This window comes from Amblyomma maculatum, chromosome 1 (assembly GCF_055883805.1).
Source record: "Amblyomma maculatum isolate TAMU_Amacu chromosome 1, ASM5588380v1, whole genome shotgun sequence".
In the NCBI taxonomy this organism is placed as follows: domain Eukaryota; kingdom Metazoa; phylum Arthropoda; class Arachnida; order Ixodida; family Ixodidae; genus Amblyomma; species Amblyomma maculatum.
This window is the reverse complement of record NC_139344.1, coordinates 285,143,780-285,164,413: the sequence shown is the minus strand read 5'-3', so window position 1 is coordinate 285,164,413 and position 20,634 is coordinate 285,143,780.

The following is a 20,634-nucleotide window of genomic DNA, read 5'->3' as shown; positions in this document are numbered from 1 at the left end:
TCAAGTTCAGGGCAAGGCTCCTGTTGCTGTGCACTTTTTTGCCTAGTTAACCTTTCTGCCTTTCCGTTCTTCTGATTCTTTCTTTTTTTGCCTTGTACTGTTTCTGTAAGGAAGCAAGGGAGTCAAGTTGGCAAGCTGCTATGCAGAGGGCTATCGAACATCCCATCTTCTTGGCGCCGTTTTTATGTGTTCCCATAAAACAAACACTGCAAGCTGAAGTACAGTTTAGAGCGACGGCTAGCCGACTACGAAGAGCTCAGACCTTGTCAAGGCCGCATCGTTGACTCAAAGCGGAGCCGACATACGGACCGCCTAGTGTGCAAAGTTTGGCCGTTCGACAGCGCAACAAGGACGAAAACCAGGAGCATGAGAGGGAAGCGCGTCCAGGACGGGACGCCCGGTCCCGGTTGCGTGTTCATACGTCGCCTCTTTTGTCGCTGTACTTTGTGAGCGTGTCTTAACTCTCAGCGAAAAGCGTTAACGGCTTCATGGAACACACATTGCGCTTTGGGAAAGAAAACTTCAGTTCCCACCGCCACTGTAGACACTTGTCTTTCTTCCTGTCATTTCTTTTTTACGCTTTTACCGGCCTCTCTGTTCACGTTCAGCAGAATTTATTGCAACCACATGTTGCTGTTTTCCCGACTGCGGCGGCACTTCCGCTGCACCCAGAAGCCTCCTGGTTCCCCCTTTCGGGGTCTTTATTACGCTGGCCCTCGGTTTGCTGTGTACGCTCCTCTCCGCTCTTGCGCTCCCCTCCCCCCCCCCCCCCCACCTCCCCCCTTCCTTAAAACGGCGACACGCCGGCTTTGGTTCTTTCCAAACCCACAGTACTCGTTCAGGCATCCCGCCGTATCGACTGTCGCGTAGGTTCGCGGGCGGCGCGCCCTTCTTTAACTTGCGTTCGAACTACTCTGATTTTTTTCAAGCACTGTCCATATTAACGAGACAAAAATACATGGGCCCAAGTGGGGCGCGTGCATTCTTCCCCTGTCCATTGTCCGGACAGCGAGTTTCCATATTAACGAGGCATAAATACACTGAAAAGGTTTCGTCCCCAGAAAAACTGTCCATAATTCGGGTCGTCCATATTAACGGGGGTCATATTAACGGGGCACAACTGTATACGCTATATGTGAAATGCCATATGCTCGTTCCTCACATGCAGACAGAGGAAATAGGATGTGTCTAGTTAAACCCTTCCTTTAGATTCTACCTCAGAGCCGTGGCAAAAGACATGCCGAATATCTACTAGAAGCCTACGCCGCTACAGCGGCGCGAGCTGCACGTCGACTCGTCGAGGCGAAGACCCGCTGCACCTCAATACATGAGTGCACAACCGGAAAGCGTGAAGCGCAAATGATTCGCTTCCCTACGCACGGAAATGTTTTTTGTACTAGCCTTGGTACCTAGTAGCGAACCTGTTGGACGCTTAATTTGAGTCCTAAATAAAGTGGATTACTACTGTTACTTTAGGGGATGACCAGACAAGTGCTCAGCCTGCATATCTTTTTCTCGTCGTTGAATTTTGCGAACATGTAGTTTAAACACCCACCTGCTCGAGGTTAGCGTGATCCGACTGAACGGCCTCAGCTTTGAAACTAGTGGGAGATATGCATGCGTCGCCGGAGTTCGGTACACAGTAGAAAACGTGCGCTGCACATTTTGTTTCAGAAGCTGACTCTTGGAATTTTGCAGAGGGTGCCATGCAAGCGATCGTTGTTACAACCACGCATCCGTGTTCCCATTGCTGGCCTACCCTGAGGCGCATAAATGCTCCACTGTGGACGTATCAATGATCGAAGAGAGGACGGATTTTCATAATGTTCACAACTCAGTGTTTCAGGTTTGGTCAGTAGCTTTAAGTTCGAATAGTTCGTCTTTCAAGTCAGCGGCCAGCGCTGGACCGGCGGAGCGATTTTCCACTCTACACTATTGTCTTGCTAGAAAGCCTACCTAGGCGGCGTTTGACATTCAGCTGCATTTTGTGGGCCCCGTAATGGAATGCAACGCCTTCAGAAAAGAAACACGCTAAATGTTCAAAAATGTATTATCTTTAACACTCTCACTCTAAGTTGTCTTCAAGAAACAAAGCAGGCGGACGCTGATAAAACAGTTGAGTACTCCAGTCGAAACCAAACACCCGCGCGTCTTTAGATATCTGTAGAATCGCCTCCATGGTTCTTAAAATTATGCTAGAATTTGGAAAAGGTCACTTTCCGATCACTGGGACGTTAGACCCTCATGACAGCGCTGTCACGTGAATAAGGACCGCACCAGACCGAAAGCTTATCTCGTATAACATAGCTATACCTTAGGGCGTTGTGTTGATTTTTATGGTGTATAAGCGACTAATGCTGCCATGCACCAAGAACAAGGTTTAATGTATTTATTTTGAGTGTAATGACTAATATGTTCTTTAGCTTGTTTAGGAACATTGGTTCATTTGAGGAAACCAAACATGCAGGGGATTTGAACAAGTGCAGGCTCTCCTAGGATCAAGCTGGGATTTCTTTATTTACTTATTGAATCCTCAAAGGCCCCATTTAAGGGGTATTACATGAGGGGTGGGCTTGGAGTACGGCGGTTACAATAAAAAATGTCTTTCGATGACAGTCTTGAAATAATGAATGTCGGTCAGTGAGGCGGTATGGTCGGGAAGGTCGTTTCAATCCAGGGCAGTGAGGAGAAAAAATGCCTTTTGGAATGTTGTCGAATGGGCGCGCTGGGGGTAGACGGCATTGGAGTGGAGATGACGAGATGACCAATGGGCTGGACGGATGAACACGTTGTCAGGTGGCAAGATGTGATAAAATTTATGATAAAGAGAAAGGCGAGCTAGTTTCCGGCCCAAAGCTAGATTGTGAAGTTCAAGTCTGGATTTTAGTACGGTAACACTGGTGCGATAAGAGTAACCTGAAAGAATGAAACGCGAAGCTCGATTTTGAGTAGATTCCAGTAAATTGATCAGAGTAGTTTGGTGAGGATCGAATATAGCATGAGCGCACTCAAGTTTGGGTCTGACAAGCGAAGTGTAAGCAATTAGTTTGACAGAAGGGGGAGCTAATTAAATGAAAGAGGGATCTGTTGCGAAATTGTACAAAGTGTTTTCCTCTTATTTTCTCGAGTCTGGCACACATGTAAGCAAGATATGGTTTATTGTTAGTTTATCTCCACACTCTTTGCATATTGGTTTGTCCTCTTTCATAAGTATGAAACTGTGTCAGGTGTGGGTGTGCCTTTTGTGAAGATGACCTAAAATGCCCTCTATGATATGTTTTTGATGACTGCATAATTTCCATTCCTCGATGACAGGTTTGACAAAGTGTAGTTTGTTGTTTATTTCAGTGTTTCAAAATTCCTGTCATTTCACTCTCAATTTTCTTTGTAAAAGCTTTTTGGTATCTTCATGCAGCATATTCACCCTGTCCCGCTTTAATAAAATGTAGGGCTTCTGACGACAGGAACTCCTTGGAAGTCATAAAAATAAATGAGACCCACACAATCTTAAGCTATCTAAGGTATGCATATATGTCCATTGCTCAGTATAATGGTGTCAGCACACTGTTAGAACAGGTCTTGTGGTAACAACCATTGTATTAGGTGGTCCTTTAATGGGCATTGAAGTTCCATCTAACTGCAGGTATTGACAGAGCTCTTGATCATGTTATATGATGATGCGCCCTTGCATGCATATAGATATCGATTTCAGAATCTGCAGTGCACCGCTTGAACATTTGCCACCAATGTTCGTGCGAAAATGTCTTTTTCATGCATGTTAACCAGCATGATTAACAGATGGACCCTGGGCACAAGCCAAAAGTGCCAAAAACCAAATGTCACGAGGCCACACGAATGGCAGGAGCTGTTAACTCGAGCTTACAAAGTTATGCTGAAATATGTTCTGGGACGTTTCAGCTCCGAGTAAGAAAGGGGATGGAGGCATGTGCGTAGTTTGGTTAACGCGAGGTTTACAGAGGTCTATGCCAGGTTGTCTATCACATAACAGGGCAGCCTAAGATCGTATGCTAATGAGTATGTGTAAGATAACAGAGACATGAATTAAGGAATTAGTGATTGGGTCTGTAGCAAAGGACATGCAAATTAACGGAAATCCACAGTGGGATCTACAGACAAGAGCCATTAATGTTGGTGCATCGTACTCTTACAGGTCGAGATTAGGTGTCTCCCTAATTTTTTGTCTGTTCAAGGCTTGTCATTTTCTTCGTTCTTCCAGGTGAGGAAAATGATAGCACTGAGAATGCCCGAGAGTATCGTTAACGAGAATGCTGATGCATGTAACAAAACCCCAGGTGGTCGAGTATATACCAGAGCCCTCAGTTGTTGCGTCCCTCATAGCCGTAGTTGTTTTGGGATGATAAACGAGATATCAATCACATCATACACAAAATTACCAATTTTGTTCTGCATGGGACCGCAGCTGTTGTACAATTTTATTTTATCCTTCATGAAGATTATCACACTGGCTCCACATGGCCTTCTGTAGACCCTTCATATGCATCATAATCATACACACAATTATGTATTTGTCTAAGGGTGTCTGTGCATGCATGCACCATTACTTTCCATTTGTCAGAACTGAAATGCATGATCCCTGTAATTCAACAGCCTGCTATTTGAACTGCCCAGCATTGATGCAAGTTTCAAAGAACTGCAATTAGCAAATTAATCCAAGCAGGAAACCATGCCAAGAACTGCTTTGGTTTTATCTTTGACAACTGTTTGAGAACTTCAGTTCAGTTCAGTCGTTCAGTCGTGTCCGACTCTTCGTGACCCTATGGATCATGTCACGCCACGCTTTCCGGTCTCACACTATCTTCCTAACATCACATAACTTCATCTGCAGTGCCTCGAGGATGCCATCTAACCATCGCGTTCGCTGCCTACCCCTTCTCCGGCGACCCTCAACCTTTCCCAACATCAAATCTTTCTCCAGCGGCTCCTCTCTTCTCATCAGATGACCAAAGTAGCTGAGCTTTAACTTTAGAATTTGACCCTCCAATGAGCAGTCAGGGTTTATGGTCGACAATATTGACTGATTTGATCTTCTGGCAGTCCAAGGAACTCTCAAGAGTCTTCGCCAGCATCACAATTCAAACGCGTCAATTCTTCGACAGTCAGCCTTTTTCACAGTCCAACTCTTGCATCCATACATCACAACTGGAAAGACCATAGCACGAGTTATACGGATCTTGGTTGGCAGACTAATGTATCTGCTCTTTACTAGGCGGTCAAGACTAACCATTGCTCTCTTTCCCAGAAGCAGGCGTCTCCTAATTTCATGGCTGCAGTCTCGTTCCGAGGTAATCTTGGAGCCCAAGAAGAGAAAATCTGTCACAGCTTCCACTTCTTGTCCATTGATGCTCCAGGACTTGATAGGGCAAGACGTCATGATCTTTGTCTTTTTAATGTTTAGTTTAAGCCCAAACTTCTCACTCTCTTCTTGTACGCGCATCAGAAGTCTCATGAGTTCCACTTCACTTTCTGCCATTAAAGTGGTATCATCCGCATATCTAAGGATGTTGATACGTTTTCCAGCAATCTTCACTCCAGCTGAAGACTCGTCCAGACCGGCTTTCCTCATGATGCACTCTGCATATAGGTTAAATAGGCAGGGCGACAGTATGCAGCCTTGCCTCACTCCTTTCTCAATCGGAAACCAATCAGTAAGACCATGCCCAGTTCTGACTGTGGCCTCTTGCCCCTCATACAGGTTCCTGAGGAGACAGATGAGGTGAATTGGAACTCCCATCTCTTGGAGAGCTTGCCACAATTTGCTGTGATCTACGCAGTCAAACGCATTCGCATAATCAATAAAGCAGAAGTAGATGGGTTTCTGGAACTCTCTTGCTTTTCCATGATCCAGCGAAGGTTGGCAATTTGGTCTCTAGTTGCTCTGCCCTTGCGAAACCCAGCTTGCACGTTCGGAAGCTCCCGATCCACATACTGCTGCAGCCTTCCTTGGAGGATTTTCAACATCACCTTGCTAGCATGCGAAATAAGCGCGATCGTGCGGTAGTTGGAACAATCTTTGGCGCTGCCTTTCTTTGGAATGGGGATGTAAACTGACCTCTTCCTATCCTGTGGCCACTGCAGGGTTGTCCAAATCTTCTGACATAATGTATGCAGAATGTTAACAGCGTCATGGTTGAGGTTTTGAAGCAACTCAGCTGGAATGCCATCAATTCCGCTAGCTTTGTTCTTAGCAAGGCTGGCTAAGGCCCATTCAACTTCACTCTTCAGGATGCCCGGCTCGAGATCAGTGATCACAACCGTCTTATGTTGGGTTTGCACATTCGGGCCCTTCTTGTACAGTTCTTCTGTGTAATCCTGCCACCCCTTCTTTATCTCTGAGGCTTCAGTGAGGTCCTTGCCTCGCTTGTCCTTTATCACGCCCAGCTTAGCACAGAAGCTTCCTTTGATATCTTTGATTGTCTTATAAAGAGCTCTTGTGTTCCTTAATTGGCTGTTGTCCTCAACTGCTTGGCACTGCATGTTCAGGAAGGCATTCTTATCTCTCCTTGCTATTTTCTGAAAATCCGCATTGAGAACCTTGTATCTTTCTCTTTCCCCCATAACTTTTGCCATCCTCCTTTCCTCAGCTATTTGCAAAGCCTCTTCAGATAACCAGTTTGCTTTCTTGAATTTCTTTTGCTTTGGAACTACCTTAGTAGCAACTTCTTGTATTATATCACGAACATCAGTCCAGATCTCTTCGGGCTCTCTGTCGTCTAGATCTAATTCTTGAAATCGATTCCTCACTTCCACAGCATATTCTAATGGAATTTGATCCAGATCATACCTGAAAGGCCTTCTAGTTTTCTGCGTTTTCCTCAATCGAAGCTTAATTTTGACAACAAGAAGCTGATGATCGGTGCCACAATCGGCCCCAGGCCTTGTTTTTACTGCTTGTATAGCGCTTCTCCATCTCTGCCGGCAAAGAATATAATCGATCTGATTCCTGTACAGACCGTCCGGTGAAGTCCATGTGTACAGGTGCTGTTGAAAATGAGTATTCGCTATGGTCAGGTTGTTTTCTTGACAAAACTCTACTAGCCTCTGCCCAGCTTCATTTGGCTCGCCAAGACCGAACTTGCCTATAATTCCGGATATTTCTTCACTCCCGACCTTAGCATTCCAGTCTCCTATGAGAAAAACGACGTCTGATGATGGGGTGCGGTCTAAAAGGCATTGTAGGTCCGCATAAAATCTCTCAACGTCAGCTTCTTAAGCAGTAGTGGCCGGTGCATAGACTTGGATAACTGTTATGTTGAAAGGGTGACCTTGGATCCGAAGTGAAATCATTCGGTCGTTTTTAGGGTTGTACCCTAGCACTGCTTTGCCCATTCTACTGTTTACTATGAGAGCGACCCCATTCCTTCTCTTGGATTCGTGCCCACAATAAAATACATAATGGTCACCGGAGTTAAATTCTCCCATTCCGGTCCACTTGAGCTCGCTGATACCCAAGATATCAATGTTCAATCTGTGCATTTCTCGCTTGACGACATCCAGTTTACCTTGCATCATAGATCTTACATTCCCTGTTGCTATGTGATATATCTCCTTGCAACATCGGACTTTCCGGTCGCTTCCCGACACATCCACAACTGAGCGTCTTTTTGGCTTTAGTCCAGCCGCTTCATTCATCCTGGAGCTACTAGGAATCACCCTTTGTTCATCCCCAGTAACATGTGGGACGCCTTCCAACCTGGGGGGCTCATCTTCCGGCGCCATATCTTTAATGGTATTGTGACTGGCCATAGGGTTTTCTTGGCAGGAAATACTGGAGTGGGTTGCCATTACCTTCTCCAGTGAATCACATTTTGTCAGAATTCTCTGCCGTGACCTGTCTATCTTGGGTGGCCCTACACAGCAGAGCTCACGACTTCATCGAGTTTCGCAAGCCCCTCCGCCACGACAAATGTTGTGCAGCATAGATGAGAAGTTACAAAATATACAAAACAACACACCCTACCTATGGCATGTAGGGTTTCCCATCCTAAACTGGCATATGTAGCTATGAAGAATACTGTAGTGGAGAGCTCCAGATTAAGTTGGCTGCCTGGGCTTTGTACTTTGCATTGACATCTCACAGGAAATAGATGCATTTGCATTTTGCCTCCAACAAAGTGCGGCTGCCATCACTGGGATTAAATATCACGACCTTGGGGCAAGCAGCCGAACGCACCGCTCAGATTTTGCAGCATGTACGTACATCCTATACACGTAAACCTTTCCAGCATTACAGCTGTCACATGCATGGCAGATATTCATATTCAGCTTTGGACTGACAAGTTTAAAAGTGTGCCATTTGTGTTTGTCTAGCCTGAAAAAGCAAAAGAAACTAAGAGAAAACTGAAAAAAAAAATGAACATAATACATTGACAAAGCACCAGTCATTACACATAAAGCATATTTGTTCCTTTATTATAGCTAAAGTGGCCTTCAACAATAGTACAAAGCCTGAACATTTAGGAAGGTGCTGTGCCAGGCAGCTAATATTTTACAGAAGCCTGAACCATTTCACCTGTAGTAATGCGCAAGCCTGTTATACCTAGTGGCACGGGCAGACGCACATTATTTTATGTTTTTTTTTTGGGTAGCCTCACCATAATATATATAGTAATGCGCATCTCAGTGCTGGGGGCTGGGCACTTAATTTTCTGTCCACTCCAACATGCGATAACTCTATAATGTGCATTCCCAACACCTTTTTGCAAGGCCAGATTAAAATATTACCGCTAATTTGTTTTTTTTTTTGAAGCTTCAAAACGCACAAATGTAAACAATAGGTGTTGTTAGGTTTGGGTCGCGTGCGCCTGGGTAGCGTACCGCTGCCACCAGTTATTACGTGCGGCGCGCGGCCCCTCGGTAGCGTTGGCCTGGCGGCTCCGTGGGCGGCATCAACGGTTCCAGCAAAGACGAGGCGTCTTCTAACGAAACAACCTTTACTACAACATCGTGAAAGAACGGGCAGAGAAGCTGACCCGGAGAGAATACAGACACGTTCACACAGCTGGTGTCTAGCGTCGCCTCCACGGCGCGTCAAAGTAGTCTCTGTCTCAGCGGAGTCGGCTGCTGCTTTTTATAGGTTTGCCAGTTCACAAGGAAAGGGAAAGCCCTCACAGGAAATGGAGAGCCCGACAAGTCTGAGCACGACGGGATGACTCAATCGCAGGTGGTCCGACCGCATCTCCTCCACCTCCTGCAGCTCTAGGCTTGGCCGGCGTTGGCACACACACGCGCGCACACACATTTGGCGCGTGGCAGGATCACGTCGAGACTTGCCCGCGGGAGGAAGCGTTGCGCGGCCGATGAACGGCGCCGAAATGGCCGATCCGCTCGCGGTTCTGCCTGTTGCTATGCGGTGGCCACGTCAGCTGTCCCACTTGTCGGTGGAGAAAAGTAACAGTGTGTACTTTCAGAGGTGGGCATTTGACCTCAAAAACCTCGACCTCACCTCAAACTCAAAAAATATTTGGCGACCTCACTCAACCTCAACCTCATCAATTGAGGTTGAGGTCCCCCAGGCGACCTCACCTCACTTTTCAGGTGACCATTGGCGACCTCACTCAACCTCACCTCAAACTCAAAATGTGAGGTTGAGGTCAGGCGATCGACCTCAAAAAAAAAAAAAAGACTCATTAAATTAAACCGTAACTTAAAGCAAATATACATTTCTCGGTAATCCTGGGGTATATATAGGCTAGCCAGAATTTTGTCGTATGAAGGCTTTATTTTACTCCTAATTTTATACTACAATTAATATATCCTGGATAAAAGCAGAGAAACTCTGGACACTACATGTCCAACTCTGCACTGAAGTGGCAATCCTCTCCCCCTCCTCGCCTACCCTTTTGTGGTCGGTTTCAATGTAAGGCCTACATGGGTACCACGTTACTACGCATAGGCCCATAATGCAATACAAAGAGTTTATCCCATCTGACCCACGTGAATAAGATTCGTAATAGAAATAAAACAAGCCAGTTCTTACTATAAACTGAAAAGACAAATGCTGTTGACCCTAGTGACGACGACAACAATGACGATATGCTCTTTTTCTTTTCTTGCCACATAGCGCTAAACAGAAAGGGATACAGCGAGACACACGGGACGGGCGCTTTTGTTTTATCGCCCGTCCCGTATGTCTGGCTGTGTCCCTGTCTGTTTAGCGCTATGAGGCAAGAAAACCGACACCAACGCGCCCAAGCTTTCATCCTTGCTCTTTTTCTTAATTCGAAAAAAAAAATTGATGATTGCCGAGCTTTTTTTTTAGTACACTGTACATTGTTTTGCGACAGAATACATTAAATTAAGAAAAATTAGGAATACAGTCGTGCCTCGTTAGTATGAACGCTTTGGTTTCCGACCAAAACTGTCCATAAAGCGAGTCATCCATAATAACGAATCATGAATAAAAACGAAAAGTATATAATTGAGAAAAAGTTTATAATTAATGGCTGCTGTTTTAATTAATTTGGGTATATAAACACCGCCGAGATGTCGATGCTACCCTCTTCTCCAAAAATCAGTCGACGCGAAACGTCATGTCTGTTCTTAAACCTTGTCAGCCATCCTCTTGAGTAGCTGAAGTCAGTAACGCCTAGACAGAGCGTAGAATAATATTTCTCAGTAAACATCTCCCTGTTTTACTGAACAAAAATTCCGTAAGTCATCACAGGTAAAACCTAGCAAGACGGAGGAGAAGAAGCACCCATAATGTTGCCGAGGCAGCGAGCCTTCTCTTGAAGCATATCGTCGCCCACGACAGCACCATTCGCCAGCACATTCCCGAACCACATTAACAAGGCTGACTCCATTTCTTCGAACTGTGCTGGGAGCTGTCGGACTGTGGCTTACGCTTTGATGCCGACGTTGAGCCATTTATCGGAGTCCGGTAGTATATATAGATGGTATACCGTCGACCTGGCGAGGCTGAGGCCTAGTTGAACTTGGGTCCAGTCTTTCACGGCTTGGATTGACTGAGATTGCTTTTGCCGCTTGTATTCACAGATTTCCCGCTTCGCGCCTAAGTTCAGCTCCATTCTTTTGCGTTTAACTCCCACCATGCCAAAAGTCAGACTAAAGTTGAGAGTTACAGGCTCCTGCTTCTTTGCACTCTTTTTCCCTAGTTAACCTCCCTGACTTTCCTTTCTTCTGATTCTCTTTCTTGCCTTGTACTGTTTTTGTAAGGAAGCGAGGGAGTCAAGTTGACAGGCTATTATACAGAGGGCTATCAAACTGCCCTTTCCTGTGCCGTTTGTATGTGTTCCTATGAAACAAACACTGCAAGCTGAAGTACAGTTTAGAACGACGGCTAGCCGACTACGAAGAGCTCAGACCTTGTCAAGGCCGCATCGTTGACTCAAGGCGAAGCCGACATGCGGATCGCTGTGGTACAAAATGTGGTAGTTCGGCAGCGCAACAGTGACGAAAACCAGGAGCATGAGAAGGAAGGGAGTCCAGGACGGGACGCCCGGTCCTGGTTGCGTGGTCGTCGCGTTTCTGTTGTCGCTCTACTTCGTGAGTGTGTCTTAACCCTGACCGAAAAGTGTTAACGGCTTCATGGAACACACTTTGTGTTGTGGGATAGAAAAACTTCAGTTCCCACCCCCAATTTTGGCGCTTGTCTTTCTTCTTATTGTTTCTTTCTTACGCTTTTACCGGCCTCTCTTCTGTTCTGCGACCACATGCTGCTGTTTTCCCGACTGCGGCCTCTATAGTTGCGGCGCTGCCGCTGCACCCAGAAATCTCCCGGTTCCCTCCTTTTGGGGTCTTTCTTAGTTAACTGACCCTCGGTTTGCTGTGTACGATCCCTGTCATCCACCCTTATTTTCTCCTCCTCCTCCTCCCCCCCCCCCCCCCCTTCCCTCCTAAAACGACGACACGCCCGCTTTGGTTCTTTCAAACTCCACAGGACTCGTTCAGGCATCCGACCGTATCGGCTGTCGCATAGGTTCCCGGCTTGCGCACCCTTCTTTAACCTGCGTTCGGACTGTTCTGCTTTTTTCAAACGATGTCCATATTAACGAGACACAAATACATGGGCCGAATAGGCTGTGTGCATTCATCCCATCTCCATTGTTCAGAGAGCGAGTTCCTATATTAACGAGACATAAATACATTGAAAAATCTTCGCCCCTAGAAAAACTGTCCATAATTCGGGTCCTCCATATTAACGGATGTCATATTAACGGGGCACAAATTTTCCGTAAAAGCCACTCATGAAACGACTTGTGAAGACTAAATCCCCAACAAAACAAACAAAAGAGAAAAAGACAGCAAAACACCAATTAATCATAAAACTCGGCCAACGCCGCATAAACCTTCAGAAGATTTCGAATAGGAATGCTGTTTATCTTATGAGGTCCCAACCGGCCAATCCTGGGCGTTAGTTTATAATTCTGTGATCCCGTGGCGTATTGCAAGAATTGGCGAAATTGCTTCGTCGAACACCACGCTTACATTAAAAAATTACAAGGGTCGAAACTGCTAGGAAAAAGGGTAAACGAGAACCACTTTGCTGTCGCGAACATCGGCTCGCCCGTCAAATTTCGCCGGAGCAAAATCTCCTACTCCCACCCGCCTAAACACACACACACACACACACACACACACACACACACACACACACACACACACACACACACACACACACACACACACACACACACACACACACACACACACACACACACACACACACACACACACACACACACACACACACGCGCACGCGCACGCGCACGCGCACGCGCACGCGCACACGCACACGCACACGCACACACACACACACACACACACACACACACACACACACACACACACACACACACACACACACACACACACACACACACGCGCGCGCGCGCGCGATATAAATACTTGCACGTCGGAACCGAATACTGGATGCCATTTCGCCAACAATTCTGAGACGAGCTTATTTGTGGTGTTCACTTGTTTTCCTTTGAAGAATGAACTAATAAATTGCACGGTGGTGTCTCCGAAGCTGCTTCGCCGCATGCACCGTAGGTGAATCTAGGGAAACCGTTTCCCCGTTACTGTCGTATAGTTACAGCACATAAACGTAAAATAAAGGCAAGAACAACAGAAAGGAGGCGAGCAAGCAGCCCGGAGGGACCGCGCCCCCCGCTGTGCACGCGCTCCTCCCCTCACCGTCCGTCTTTAGCAGACATGGCAATAATTGAATTACAGTAATGAAATTACTGTAATTGAATTACTTTTCTCGGTAATTTGTAATGTAATGAATTTCTTTCTTGGGTTGGTAATTTAGTAATGTAATGAATTACTTTTTGGCAGTAATTTCGCAGCAAAAGTAATTAATTCCTTTCGAGATTACTTTTACTTAAGTGCGCCACTACTCCTTCAATAGTCAACGAAGTAGAGTGCCGCGAAAGCAAGAACGAGTGCGGCAAGCGAAGCCAGCGTAACGGATCGGCAAAGGGGGACAGATTAAGCATAACAGTGCGTCTGAGACCTCGTGTGTAGCAGGGGCAACCATTCTCCAAGTAGCAGGATACAAGGCGTCAAGGGAATCCCGAAGGGAGAAATGGTGCAAAAATGCTGGAGCTGAAAACTAGTTGCGAGCGCGGCGCAGCGGCACTCCCTGCTGCGTCGGCTAGTGCACAGTGGTGCCTGGTTACACTCAACACCACGGTGCGAGGGAGGATTGGGGCTGGGGGAGATAGGTAGAAGGGTCCATGACGTGAGGCACCGTGGCTTGAGCATTACTGAGCAGTGAGCACATATGTGCCGACGTCGATTCTTGGGACTGCGGAAGCAATAAATAACCTAGCTTCTTCGGGCCCTTCAAATGGCGGAGACAGCTCTGTGCCAGCAAGACGCTGGGTTCGCCGGTCATTTCACGACTGTTCGACCACGTGGTTTTTTTTTATTTTTTTTTTGTTTTTTTTGTAATAGCCCGTGCTGTAGGAGAGAGGGAAGGAATAGCTCTCTGGGACAGAATTTGGCGGGAAGACGAAAGAATGTGTGTCCTTCGCGTCCGAAGACCAAGCTTTTGTTTTGTTTATTAGTTTTGATTAGTTTTTGCATGGATGGAAACTAGAAAGTAATTTAAAAGTAATTTAATTTCTCAGTAGAAGTAATCATAATGCAATTTCATTACTCTTTAGCGCAGTAATGAGTAATGTAATTTAATTACTTTTCTTAGATTTTCAGCAAAGTAATTAGTTATGTAATTTAATTCCTTATCAAAAGTAATTTTGCCATGCATGGTCTGTAGGCATCTGGTTTTGCTCATGCGGTGAATGCCCAACTGTCACCAGTACACACCAAACGGCAATGGCGTATGCGTGCCAGCTCCGCTTTCAGAGACTAGATCGCGCTTTCCAATACTTGCAAAAGAAAAAGAAAAAAAAAACTAAATGACCGCGCGGGTAAGTGGAAAGGAGGGTTGGGCTATGGGCCTCTGAAAAAGAGCGTAATGTGAGGGAAGAAGCCTGTTCTCTTTTCGGCAGTGTACGAAATTAATTGACATACAAGAAAATATATATAAATAAATACCATGTTGACGAAAGTAATAACAAATATCGCACACTAAAAACAGAAGAGAACTGCGCTTCCCAGAGCTTATAGAGGGTTTGAGACATCGACTTAATACGGCATTCCTCAGTGCTAGCATGTAATTGGCTTCACATCCCGTACGTTAAAATTGAGTTTTAAAGAAAAAAAAAAAAACAAATATCTGAAAAAATTATTCCGACATCTGACCACAAAAATTTTCATCCGATTGATTTGTCCGTCTCGAGCAGACGGGAGCACAAAACAGACACGTTCAGTTCGCCACACCAATTCGTCCGTCTAGACACCAAAATGTCCAGCCGGAAACCATCTTAATACTTCCTAGCTCATAAAAACATGTAGGAGAACGCTGTTCTCTTTTTGTTTTTGTTTTTTCTGCGCCTGAATAAGAGATTTCAAGCAAAACCTGATATTATGAAGTCAAGAATCCCTTACTCTCCTCCTTCCTCCCGCATTGCTTGATTTCAATAGAATTTGAGAGAGAAATAAAGAGCCTTAGCGGAGCGAAATCTTTTTTTTTTTTTTTCATTGCGCTTGACTGCATACAAGCCCCATATATTTTTTTGCCTGTTCTATCTCGGTAAATGGTTAACATGCCCATGCGTTTTCCTGTATACCAGATGCGTTTTATAAGATGTGCCGTCCATTTCATCCCATCGCAGTTGTTCGGGGCCACCTGTGAATCTGTATAAGAAACAAGCAGCACAAAACTAAGAGAGGTTCTTCTGGAAAATACAAGAATATAAATTTACAGGACCGAAATATAGAACGATGACGTACAGTTCGAAAGGGAGGACTTCGATAAAATGCCCAGATGGTATTGTGCCGGTTTTTCTGGTTTGTTCATGCTTTTTTTTTTATCTGTCAGTATCACGTCCCCTAACAATTTCGCTGCACCATTTTCTGTTAAGTTTTCGTGTAATGTACAGCAGGGTCCTTTATCGAATGTAAGGCAGCAGCCGTTATAGCGCCTGGAAACGGGCATGTACAAGACACAGTTCTGCACCGCGCCGTCTGCGTAAAGACAATTTGCTTCGCTTTTTAGTTTGCTGCCGACAAAAGCACCGCAGGTCAACGTGAGTTATGTGCTTTGCGCGCTCCTGGGTGTTTGAGCCTGCCGCAAGCATCGGCACAAACAAGTCAGAGGAAACGGGGGTGGCTGGCGGGGGGCATGAGGAGTTCGTGAAGTAAAAAAAAAAGTATCTCCTTCCAAGTAGACCAGAGGGAAGCGGTCTCGGGCTGCTGACATTACGGTGGAATGCCGAAAGCTGGGCAGGGGCTGCCGCATCCGGTCGTCCGATTGGGGGGTAACCAAACACCGAGAGTCGGCGGGCACACCGCGGCAGTACGCTTGAGCTCCGCGTCAAAAGGGGCGCTCTTCGAAGAAAGCCGCGGCAACAGCTAAAAGCCTGGACCTCACAATTTCGACCTCACACAATGACGACCTCACTCAACCTCAAACTCACGCGTGAGGTTGAGGTTCAATTTCGTGACCTCACTCAAAAAGTTTTGAGCTGTCACCGACCTCACCTCAACTTCACCTCACTCCGTGAGGTTGAGGTCATTTTGAGGTTGAGGTCGACCTCATGAGGTCGAAACCTCATGAGGTTGCCCACCTCTGGTACTTTGTAGAAATATAATTTTCTGAGTTTTGAGCTCTGTGGTGCAGTCTGATAACAAATTGTCGATGACTTATTATCGTCTGACTGTTGCACAGCGCATGTAAATAAATTCCCACGACGCTCTCTTTACGCGACGTTTTTGGACTTACCATTGCACCTAATAAATACTGATATGTACGTGGAACATCGGCGATCATAAATGGACACGCTGATGCCCGTCCGCCGTCCGGACATCGGCGCACTCATCACAGCACTCTGGTAGTCTCACAGAGCACTCCTGTAGGACGTAGTCCGGACATCACAGCATCTCACGGAAAGCACAAACCTGCGCCTACACCTCAGATGTACAGCAAACAAAAATGACGTGATGCTTGGGCTAGAGACACGCCGGCGGTACCCAGCATTTTCAGCGCCGCTTGTATTATGTAGAACTTGCAGCACCGCAAAGCACATTTAAACCTCAATACGAGCAGAAAGCGACGCGTTACGTGACGCATCTCATCGCAGGTGAGAGTGACAAAACTTTGATGAATAAAAACTACATAACTACGTTCGTAGACTATAACGAGGACCAAATGAGCGGGCATGCGTGCTGGCCACCCTGCCACCCTGCCGCTGTCCAACTCACGTAAACCTATGTTGTTGTGGCTGTACGAAGAAGGAAAAGAAAATGCACGGGCCTGCTACTAGCTCTGTAGCTGAGCCACCTCCGCTGCATCGTGCAGACAGAAGAGAAAATAGAGAAGGAGGAAAAGGAAGAGGAAGAGAAAGACGCGCGCCGCAACAACAGCCGTCGTCCACCACCGAAGCGGTGGCGGGTGCAATGACGGCCCACAAAAGATAAAACTTCAGTGGCAGGCAAGCCCCCGCCGCAAGCGGCGGTGACCTACCTGTCCCAGCCCCATCAGGCGAGTAATCACGTAAACCTATCAACATGCCATAACGTAGACTATCACCCATTCTAGGCACTATTCTTGCCACTGTACTATTGTCCGTAATTTCACATATGACTTCCTGCATCTCGTATCCACTTCGATTTGGCTACATTTGGCTATTGCTACAAAGTTGTTGCTACAAGCACACATTCGGGGGTTTCGGATCCGTCCGGCTTTTCCGATGCATCCCAATAAGACCTATCTACCTTGCGTATTCCGGAGAAAAATGCATAGGGCCCGTCGAGCGTAAACCTGATGGATCGGATCCGTCCGCTGTACCGGCTTTCCCGACGTACACCGGAGAAAACGCGTCGGGTCCACCTCTGATCGGGTTCGTCTGCCGTACCTCTGGAAAATATTTCCCAGATCCGTCCGACGTATCCCGGAGAAAAACACACCGGGTCCGTCGGGCGTACCTTTAAGACCATTGATCGGGTCTGTCCGACGTACCTTTAGCCACAGCCTTTAATGAATGCAAATGACCATCGAGTGCAGTTTTGGTGATAGTGTTCTGAAATCGACTATTGTCTACATGGCAGGACGCGCATACAATAAACTGAAGGCGTCGATGTGACCCTGACTGCCGAGCAAGCGGCCAGCAAAGTCGGAAACGTCACAAGCTTGCGGATGACGTAAGACCGATGCAGTGGATGCGAACGGTCACTGCACATACTTCTGGCTAAAGCGATATATATTGGTCACATTGGAGAAAGCAGGGAGAATCAAAGAGAAGCCCCAGTCGTACTCGACGTCACCAAACCGAAATATTATCTTCAAGCACTCATTTAGCCAGTACACGATCGCTATTCGAGAAACAGGCAGCAGAAGAAAGCAAGCTAACGAAATCAACAACTGCAGAAGCGAAGCAGGCGCGATACCTCGCAGCCCGGCTGTGGGCGGAGTAAAGCGATGGCGACCTGCCGTTGGTCGGCACTTGCTGTGTTCGCGTTTTGAAGGCATTCAAAATCTCGAATGTCTTCGCGTAGCTCATTCGGCTCGAATGACATTTCAGTTGAATACCTTCAAAACACGCCGTGTAGCAGCACACGTTCGGCATTCGAGTCGAATGACATGACTTAAGCACGATGCGGTGGCGCTTCTGTCGCCAGGCTGGGTAGGCTTAGCGCCCATAGGAATACATGGAACCAAAATATTTCAAAGCTGTTTTCTCATTTTACAGGGCCCATATGATGTCGTTATTTAGCACAGAGCAACTATGACCATTCTAGAACAGATTGTGAAAGTATGAAATCTCATTACCGAGGCGAAGTATCTTTAAAACACCGCGAAATGTATGGGTGTGCGAGTTGGGAGGGCGACCCATAAAAACACATGTAACACAACTTACCGCAACATTGTTCAGCAGCGTTGAACCCTTCTCATTTTTTGATGAACGTCTTGTACCACGCCCCGGCATCATGTTGCATGGCACACTACATTACCTTGCAGGTACTGCAAGTTTGACGACTTGAGGGACCGTTCACAGCACGATAAACTGACCGCGCACAGTTGCAGATGCACCTGTCGCTAGCAGACGCTCTGGAGCTGGAGGCGGCCGCGGTGGGTATCGCCAGATGCGCTGTCGTCTGCTGCAATGTGCGAATCTCGTTCGGTCCGTATTGTCGTATGGCGTTTGACAACTGCTTCTTAAATGTAATTCTGTCTAGGATGTATCACTTGAGCGACAGTATTATCAAGTTAATTTACCACATGCGGCAGCATATCAGATTGTAAACAAAACTGCGCGATTTGCTACATGAGCATTTTGGGGGTGCCCGGATTCACAATATAGATTATTCGGGGAGTATAAAAAGTAGACTGCCTCCGCAATGACGCAGCATACTTCTTCAAAGCGCTGGCCAATGTTTAACGACCGGCCACAACAACTCTGGTGCTTGCGAAACGAGAAAAGTATTGCGGTAAGTTGCGTTTACTTGTGTTTTTATGGGTCGCACTCCCAACTCACACCTCCGTACGTTTCGCGACGTTTTAAAAATACTTCGCCTAGCTAATGAGATTTCATACTTTCACGATCTGTTCTAGGGTGTTCATGGTAGCTCTGTGTCGAATAACGACATCATAGAGGCCTCGTGAAAAGGGAAAACTGCTTTGAAATGTTTCGGTTTCATGTATTCCTATGGGCTCTAACCCTACTCCCCTCCCCCCAGTCGGCTGCAGTGCCGTGAGCGCCTTCTTTGTTTGTAAACATGGTGTTGGTCTATAGACTAACACCGATCTGTGAGGTATGCAAGATGCGGTGGTGCTTCTGTCGCCAGACTGGGCCGACTGGGGGTGAAAAGTAGGGTTAGTGCCCATAGGAATACATGGAACCGAAAGATTTCAAAGCAGTTTGCTCATTTCACGGGCCACCTATGATGCCGTTATTCGGCACAGAGCAACCATGCATGAACATCCTAGAACATATCGTGAAAGTATGAAATCTCATTACCGAGGCGAAGTATTTAAAACACCGCGAAACGTATGGGGGTGCCAAATGGGAGGGCGACCCATAAAAACACATGTAAACAGAACTTGCCGCAACACTTTTCTCGTTTCGTGGAGCACCTGAAGTGGTGGCCGATCGTTAAACGTTGGCCAGCGCTTTGAAGAAGGGTGTGACAAAGTATGCTGCTTGATTGTGGAGGTAATCTACTTTTAAAACCCCACGTTGTCAAGAATCTGAGTTAGAAATTCATTGCGGTAGCGCGGCCCATACAAAATATATCTAAAGAACGTTCTCAAAGAAGCTGACTCAAAAAGGAAGGCGAAAGCAGTCGTTTGTTAAAAGCTGGTGCATTCTTTCAAGACCATGAATATACGTATGCAACATTTCGTGTCTGACATCTCTGTAAAGCATATTTATCAATAAATATGTGCGGCGCGTTTCCAGACGAAACCCCACGTCTAGGAGGCGAGTCGCCCAAGCGGCGTTCATTTATTTTTTTATTTTTGGTGAACGTCCTGTGTCACGCCTCAACATCATGTTGCATGGCGGAAGTAAAAACAAAACAAAAAATTCCAAGTGCTGGTGATTCGCATGAGCCGATTAATGATGCCGCTGACACAGTTCATTTTGTAAATTGAGATAAATAAAACGCAAAATAACGGGTACGACGTCATTCCATTCTGCAAACATCGATCGTGGTTAAGTAGAGGCGGTATTAAAATTAATGCATTTGTAGTTCAGTCGCGATGCAATAATGTAGTGGGTAAGTCATAAGTAAATATTTTGAGATTCTTGATATTCCGACGTCCGTGCACGCGCTGGATGGCCTGCGCCGTACGGAAAGAAAAAAAAAAAGACGAGGAAGTCGCACAGAAAGCGCAGAACGATATAGGGAGCTTGCATGAAGTGATGCATGCCGGGTAATCCGCCATGATGTTGTCGCTGGCAGCAGACGGCGGGCAGCGCAGCCAGGCTGAATTGAGTAAGTGCCTCGTCTTTTTCGACGGTCCACCGAGCAAATGCGCGGCTTTTCGTGCACTTCCCT